This window comes from Protomyctophum bolini, assembly GCF_963924005.1.
Source record: "Protomyctophum bolini genome assembly, chromosome: 5".
Taxonomy (NCBI): Eukaryota; Metazoa; Chordata; class Actinopteri; order Myctophiformes; family Myctophidae; genus Protomyctophum; species Protomyctophum bolini.
In genome coordinates this window covers 15,330,086-15,337,585 of record NC_137866.1, presented here as the reverse complement: position 1 = coordinate 15,337,585, position 7,500 = coordinate 15,330,086, and positions in this window count along the sequence as shown.

Below are 7,500 nucleotides of genomic sequence, written 5' to 3'. Positions count from 1 at the left end.
GTTGTCACTACACTATACCTGTCAGCTGGGAGGAGTAGGACGAAGGCTCCTCCCGGTGGGGGCTCCTCACTGAGTCAGTAGAACACAAACGCACAAATGTGGCCAGTAATCAAAGTGGCATAACGACTACATCGGGGATAAAAAATGGGTACAAATAAGGCAAAACAATATATATTTTGTATAATTAATTCACGTTCATTTAAACTGCAGTGTCCGCCCTGAGTTTAGGAGGCTGGGGTTCGATTCCCAGCCGGGTCATATATACCAAAGGCTGGTGTGTCACGCTCTGGATCGTGTGATGTCAAAACCAGAACTTTCTCAAGTGGAAACATCACAGACCGCCCGGGATTAATATTAAAAAAAACTAAGCTATATTGTGTGTGCGTGCACGCTCTTCAGTTTATGTTCCAATACCTGCTTGTCTATGCGGCAGCACACACAAATGCAAGTGTGTGTGTGTGTGTGTGTGTGTGTGTGTGTGTGTGTGTTGCGTGTGTGTGTGTGTGTGTGTGTGTGTGTGTGTGTGTGTGTGTCCTTCCTTCCGCTTCATGCGTGATGTCCTTGTGTGCGTGGGAGTGAAACACTGTTTTTCTGGAGAGAGAGACAGAGAGAGAGAGGTGGAACGTGATGGACGAGAGAGAGAGAGAGAGAGATGGTTGGGTGATGACATGGCCTTCTGTCCGACCCGCTCTCTGTGGAGTCCGCTCCATAGATTGGATCTATCCATCATGATGGAACATGGTGGCGCCGCGGCGCTAGGCTAGGCTAGCTCAGACTCACAGCACATGCTTCCTATAACAGGCCTATAGCGACATGATGTCCGCTACGCTACATGTGCTAGCCTCATCAATGTGCTGCATGCACTCGTACCGCTACATGTCACGGCAGTGCTGTCTCCAGCCACACATCAGCAGGGGGGCATACTTCATTTTTCAACCCCCCCCCCCTATGTATAACAAATAGTCACCTATTAACAAAGTGAAGCTTTAAAAAGGCTACAAGTAGGCTACAATTATGCAGCAGCACCAACAACAAACAAGGAAATAGAAATATGTTGAGCATTATAATGTCTTCTGCATGCATATATTACCTTGTATTTCTATTGACAAATAATTTGATATGTATATATTCACAATAATCATGGAAAACTTATAGATTTAACATTGGAAAACATTATATATGTTGGTACAGTAGGGTATAGGGTAGGCCTACTACTGGCCAATCTGGACTGGTGGGGCACAACATCAAATCTGGGCCGGCAATGCCCCCCAATGCTATAGAGACGGCATTGTGTCACGTGCGTAATCTACGGAAACTCCTAGTTTTTCATTTTCATTTACAGATATCTTGATACATTGTTTATGCAATATCTTGCAATATATCACATATCGTGATAATATTGAGGGTCTAATATCGCCACAGATATCGTATCATAGTGACCATTTCGCGCCCCCCCCCCAAAGTGGTAAATGCATGTGTGTGTGTGTGTGTGTGTGTGTGTGTGTGTGTGTGTGTGTGTGTGTGTGTGTGTGTGTGTGTGTGTGTGTGTGTGTGTGTGTGTACCCATGTCTTCAACTTGTGCGCAAACGCCAGTGTGTGTATGTGTCACCTGTTCCTGACGCAGGCAGGCTAACAGGCCCTCTAGCTGTCTGTCTGTCTGTGTGTCTTTGGGCCGTATCCTTTGATGTCTGTGGCCACGCCCACAGCAGATTCCTCCAGTGTGAAACAACTCACAGATTCACAGATTGGCTCAATGAAAGAGCAGGCCAGCATAACCACTGTTATTACACACACACATAGTCTCTCTCTCTCTCTCTCTCTCTCTGTATCTCTCTCTCTCACTCTCCGGTGTTCTGCGCTCAGTGTACGCTGCAGTATTAATCGTATAGCCACGTGAATGCTAGCCTGGGAGGCATGCGTACCATTTGGGGTTTATGATCCGGGTGGGAGTGGGTGGTAAGTTACGCATAAGTTAAGTCACTGGTTTGTAGTCATCAGGCCGGAACCCTCAAAACCCTCAAAAGTACCCAAAATAATTCCGAGCATAATTTTAATTTTAGAGCCTTGCTGTGCATGGCGTATGAATCTGAAAATGTTCTTCAAGTATAGCCTATACTTCTTAATTAAAACAGTTTGTTTGGTATACCCATATTCTAATCCGATTCGGAATGACTGACGTGACTAAAAACAAACAAAAATTATAATAAAATAAAATAAAGAAAAACCCATTTGAAAATGGGGGTCCACGACCAAATAGTTGTTTACTTGGAGAGGTTTTTGAGACGGTGTGTGTGTGGAGGCCTACTATAGTGGTGTTGCTCACACTGCGCACGCACGCACACATGCACGCACGCACGCACGCACGCACAAACGCACGCACGCACGCAGCTGTGTGCAGGCTGGCCTCTCTGTCCAGAAGGTATGTGAGGAATTAAGACAGAACAGCAGCGTGAGGCTCAGCCTCATTTATCATCTCTGTATCTGCACTCCTCTGTGTGTGTGTGTGTGTGTGTGTGTGTGTGTGTGTGTGTGTGTGTGTGTGTGTGTGTGTGTGTGTGTGTGTGTGCGTGTGCGTGTGCGCGTGCGCGTGTGCATGTGCGTTGCACTGCAGTAGAAATGACACCTTGCAGCTCAGCTGTGTATCTGTCTGTCTTTCTAACACCATGAGGCGAGACAAAGGGAGGTAGCCTGGCTAATAAGCCAGACTAATATCACACAACAGGCAATTTTCTTTTGCCAACGGCTGATTCGGTCTGGCTTATTAGCCAGGCTAAAAGGGAGGAGCTGTCTGTCTGTTTGTCTCGGTGTGTGTGTGTGTGTGTGTGTGTGTGTGTGTGTGTGTGTGTGTGTGTGTGTGTGTGTGTGTGTGTGTGTGTGTGTGCGTGTGCGTGTGCGTGTGCGTTTGCGTGTGTGTGCGCGCGTGTGTGTGTGCGGCCGTGTGCGCGTGCGTGCGTGTCACAGCAGTGAGTTCTATCTTACAGGTGGCGTGTAGGGAAGGGAAGGGTTGGGTTGGGTGTGTCAGTCTGATCCGTTGAACATGTGTCAGTGACCAGGTGGGGCGAGAGACACACTGTAATTAGCCATGAGAAACTCTATCCACGTCACACTGACACACACACACACACACACACAGCCCCATGCCAAGCCATGCAGCGGACACCACCAGTGTAGGGGTGCATGGGGGGGGGGGCACCCTGTTTGCTCAACCACCACTGGGCTTCATGCTCTGCCTCTCTCTCTCTCTCTCTCTCTCTCTCCCTCGCTCGCCTAGCCCTTCTAAACATGGCATATCGTTCCGTATGAAGCTATCACGTCTCAATCAAAACACATTCCTCAGGTATATACGAGCTGCAGCCGCGGCCGCCCCGTTCGCTCCAGTAATGTCGTTACCTATATATGTTTCATTCTGTGTACTTATATACCAACCTCCCACTTTCGGTTGATTAAAGTGAGGGTCGACCGGCGACTTTGGCTCCAACTCTGGGGGTTTATGGCGGGTGCAGGGCTGTTTATTGACCGGGCTTTGGGTGTTTGGAATGAACTGGAATGAATGGAGCGGAGCCATCCGCCTCGTTTAGCCGCGCGTACAGAATTCTGTGAGTGCTGCGCGCGACCTGACGTTGATTCTGATGGAAGTAGACAGGATAAGTGAATCTGTGTTGGTTGCCTTGCAGCCTTTCTCTTGACACCCAAAAACCACAGAGGTAAAGTAAAATAGAAATGCATCAGCCCAAACAATTCATATAACCATCGGCCAATTTAAACCTGGAGAGTGAAACGTTTCCAGTGCATTTCTCAGCGTTGAAGTAATGCAGAGGTCTTGGCTGTGCGTGTGCGTGCGTGTGTGCGTGCGTGCGTGCGCGTGCTCCTATAAATCCTGAGCGTTCATTTTACTTCCGGGAGTGTGCAAACAGAGCCAAACGGGCCATTTGTGCGCTCAGAATCTCAGATTTAAATGACAGTGAAGGCTGTGTAGATGTGCTCTGCATGGCTACGTTAATTGATGGTTGTATGTAGGTTTGCCAACCAGCTGAAATTCACTTGAGGAACACCCAGTTTATTTCCTGGGCTTTCCTTATTTTTCATAGAAATAAGGGACACCCTGAATGAATGAATGAATGGATGAATGAATGAATGAAAACACTGCATATATTTGCATTTCTCATACAGTATATTGTTGCTGTCGGGCGGGGTAAAACTCTATATTTTGACCTAACTGTACGCTTTGCTTAATCATACTACAGCATCACACGAAAGCGTCAAAAGTAGCATGTAAGCGCAAGCTCGAAAGGTGGCTCGAAATGGGGCATGAAAGGTAGATCTGCTACTTTTGATGCTTTTTAATTTGAATTCTGACAGTTTCGGACATGTGAGGTTTTCCACACGACATCAGAGATAATATTTGACAGAAAAAAGCAGTCTGGACTATAAATGGATATGAGCTGTATATGAACTTATGTCATACATTGATTGATTCTGCTCCCCGGGCTCTATTTCAACAACGACGGGGAGCAGAATTATATTGTGTGCGGACATTTGATTATTTTTTTTAGGTCCAGCACCATAGTGAAAAAACTGTGGGATTTGCATATCTTTTTCCTTCTTTACATACATTGATTGAGCCTGGGCAGGGGCTTTAGTGGCGGTTCTGGACAACCGTGGGTCCGACCGACTCGGGCACTCTGCACCAGGCACTGCACTCCCTGTGGTGGTGTGGAACGTGTGTGTTGAATTTGAAGTTACACACAGAGACGTGGTGCATTTATAGATAGACAAAGCGACAATTCCGTATTTCAAAAGACGGTTAGTGGCAACCCTGTTTGTGACCGGCCTCAGAGCCACTAAACATCATATCAGCCCTGGTTGTGACCGCCCTCAGAGCCACTAAACATCATATCAGCCCTGGTTGTGACCGCCCTCAGAGCTTCTGCTACTAAACATCATATCAGCCCTGGTTGTGACCGCCCTCAGAGCTTCTGCTACTAAACATCATATCAGCACATGACCTTCCAAATTCTTTCAGCCTTTAAGCCGCTGCTATTCCCACCAACTCCCAGACACACACGCAGGCACGCACACACATGCACGTGTGTGTATACAAGCACGCACACATGCACAAGCGAAAGCGTGCAATGCTTCGTACCTCGAGGATCCTTTTTTACGAGTTACAGTTACTTCAGGAAACCCCATATTTCACAAGTTTGGTTTTCAGAGCAAACCTTCTCCTATCACCTCTTGTCCATCCATCCTGTATGTGAATTAATGACCGTATCTGTATAGTATACCTCTAAGTTAAAGCTGCAGTCGTGGACTTATTTGAATGGACTTCTCTACAGTGACATGTAGTCGGTCTAGATAAAAGGAAAAATCAGTAGCTAAATGGATAGAATTATATAATGTAAAATGATATCATTAAAATATCATTATTTCGGTTGTCACTGACTTTTAAATTTACCAACGCCTGCCTCTGGAGCTAAGAGAATGCAATGTAAAGGCTATGAGGTGTGTGTGTGCGTGCGTGCGTGCGTGCGTGCGTGCGTGCAGTGTGGAGCTTTCATCAACTGGTTAAAAAGCTGATAGGCCCCAGCGAGAATTGAACTCGCGACCCCTGGTTTACAAGACCAGTGCTCTAACCACTGAGCTATGGGGCCCTGCATGTCATATCAGGTGTGTATCTACCGCCAATGCTTACAGTAGCCTATATTGTCCCTGGTGTCAGTCAATAGAAGGAATAGAACCACACCCAAAGCCACATACTGTACCAGCCAGTGAACCATTGTTCCACTGCTTTCACCGTGTCACCCAGTTTACCCAGGAAGATGAGTCATTCATTTCCCTTCCCTGTCTGTAGTGGTAAACTGACACCATGCGCTAATTGATAGCGACAGTTCAGAGAGGGGAGGGGGAGAGAGGGGTTTGATTGGCATGCCATTCAACAAAGGTTGCACGCTCCAAACGACCAAACCTGCCTCCCCCTAAAGTAAAGAAATATAACAAGACACAGGCACTAATAATGGAGTTGATCTCTGACTTTGTATTGACAATAACGTTGTGGGTTAAAGTTAAAGTTGCCAGGACTGATTTCAGTCATTTTGATTAATGAAAATAGCCTATCTACAGCCTTGTAGTGTGAAGTGTGAAGTGAGGGGCACTCTTATCATCATACATAATCTCATTCTGGCCAATCAGCCTGTCGCCTGTGATTGATTAGCTGATTTGCTTGTTTACATGTATGACGTCAACTTTCCCTGCAATGTCAATGTTATGATGCTTAATTTATGTCATAAAAAGCTGAATTCTGTGTCAGGCATGCCCAAATATGAAGCGTTGTGATGTCAGAACAGGCCAGCTCCATATATGGAGATATAGGGGTGATCAGGTTCAGAGCCTTTTGTGCTGGTTCTGGACAACCGGCTGTCCGACGGACCCGACACCGGGCACTGCACTCCCTGTGGGGGTGTGAAACGCATGTGTCGAATTAGAAGTCGGTGGGGCGAACGGTTCTCGAGCCACGTGGATTAGAGACATACTCACAGAGACTTGGTGCATTTATAGACAGATGAATATAACAGTGTTATCCAACCCAGTAGGCGCAGCGGTTCTCTGAAACCTTGGATCTCTTAACCTGCATGCGCTTTGGAATGAAATGACTAATATATTCGTCAATGGCTTTCAGTGAGTTTTAAGATACATCTTAATCATAGCCGCGCTACGTGCTATCAGCGTGACGGCTTTATCAGCACTGGATTATCAGGGACTGCATGAGCGCCTCTGGGCGGTAAATAACGGTCCTGCTATAATATGAGTTCCTCTGTCAAACGCTTAACGAGGGTTATTTACTCTCTATCGGCGCTCACGCGCCAAGCCTCTGTCAGCTGGTTACGACGGTTGTTTACGGCGCGCGGTAACCTCCCCCTCCTTCAGGTCAGGCTGAGCGGGGCCGCGGCGCGCGGGGTCGACACAGCCTCTCTGAAGGCTAACAGTGACTGTGGGGAAGGTTCCGCTAAAGGGTGAAGCCTCCATGGTGGACTTCTGGGAAGGAGTTGGAGAGCCCGACCGCACTGTGGGGATTTTTCACTTCCTTCCCCCAAAAGGCCTTAATAGAGTCCAGAGAAAACAATGCAAAAAAAGCAACAAAAAAAAGAATCATGTGTCAGAAAGTGGAGAATTAGGCTAGATGTCCCATCATCCAAATGAGGGTCATTATCGAGTGCCGGGTTTTTTTTTAATGCTTCTTTTTGTCCTCTATATTTGTATAGGCCTGTTTGTTGATGGCATGCACAGACATTAAGTCTGTGTTCTTGTTGATGAATTGAATACATAGCCTATATAGGACCACAATGGAAACAAGTTCCCTCCGTTCTGTTTCCATTTTTGACTAAGTATTAAGTGTCTCTCTCTCTGCACACCTGACCTTTCCACATCCTGTTTCCATCCATCCATCCATCCATCCACCCATCCACCCACCCACCCACCCACCCATCCACCCACCCACCCACC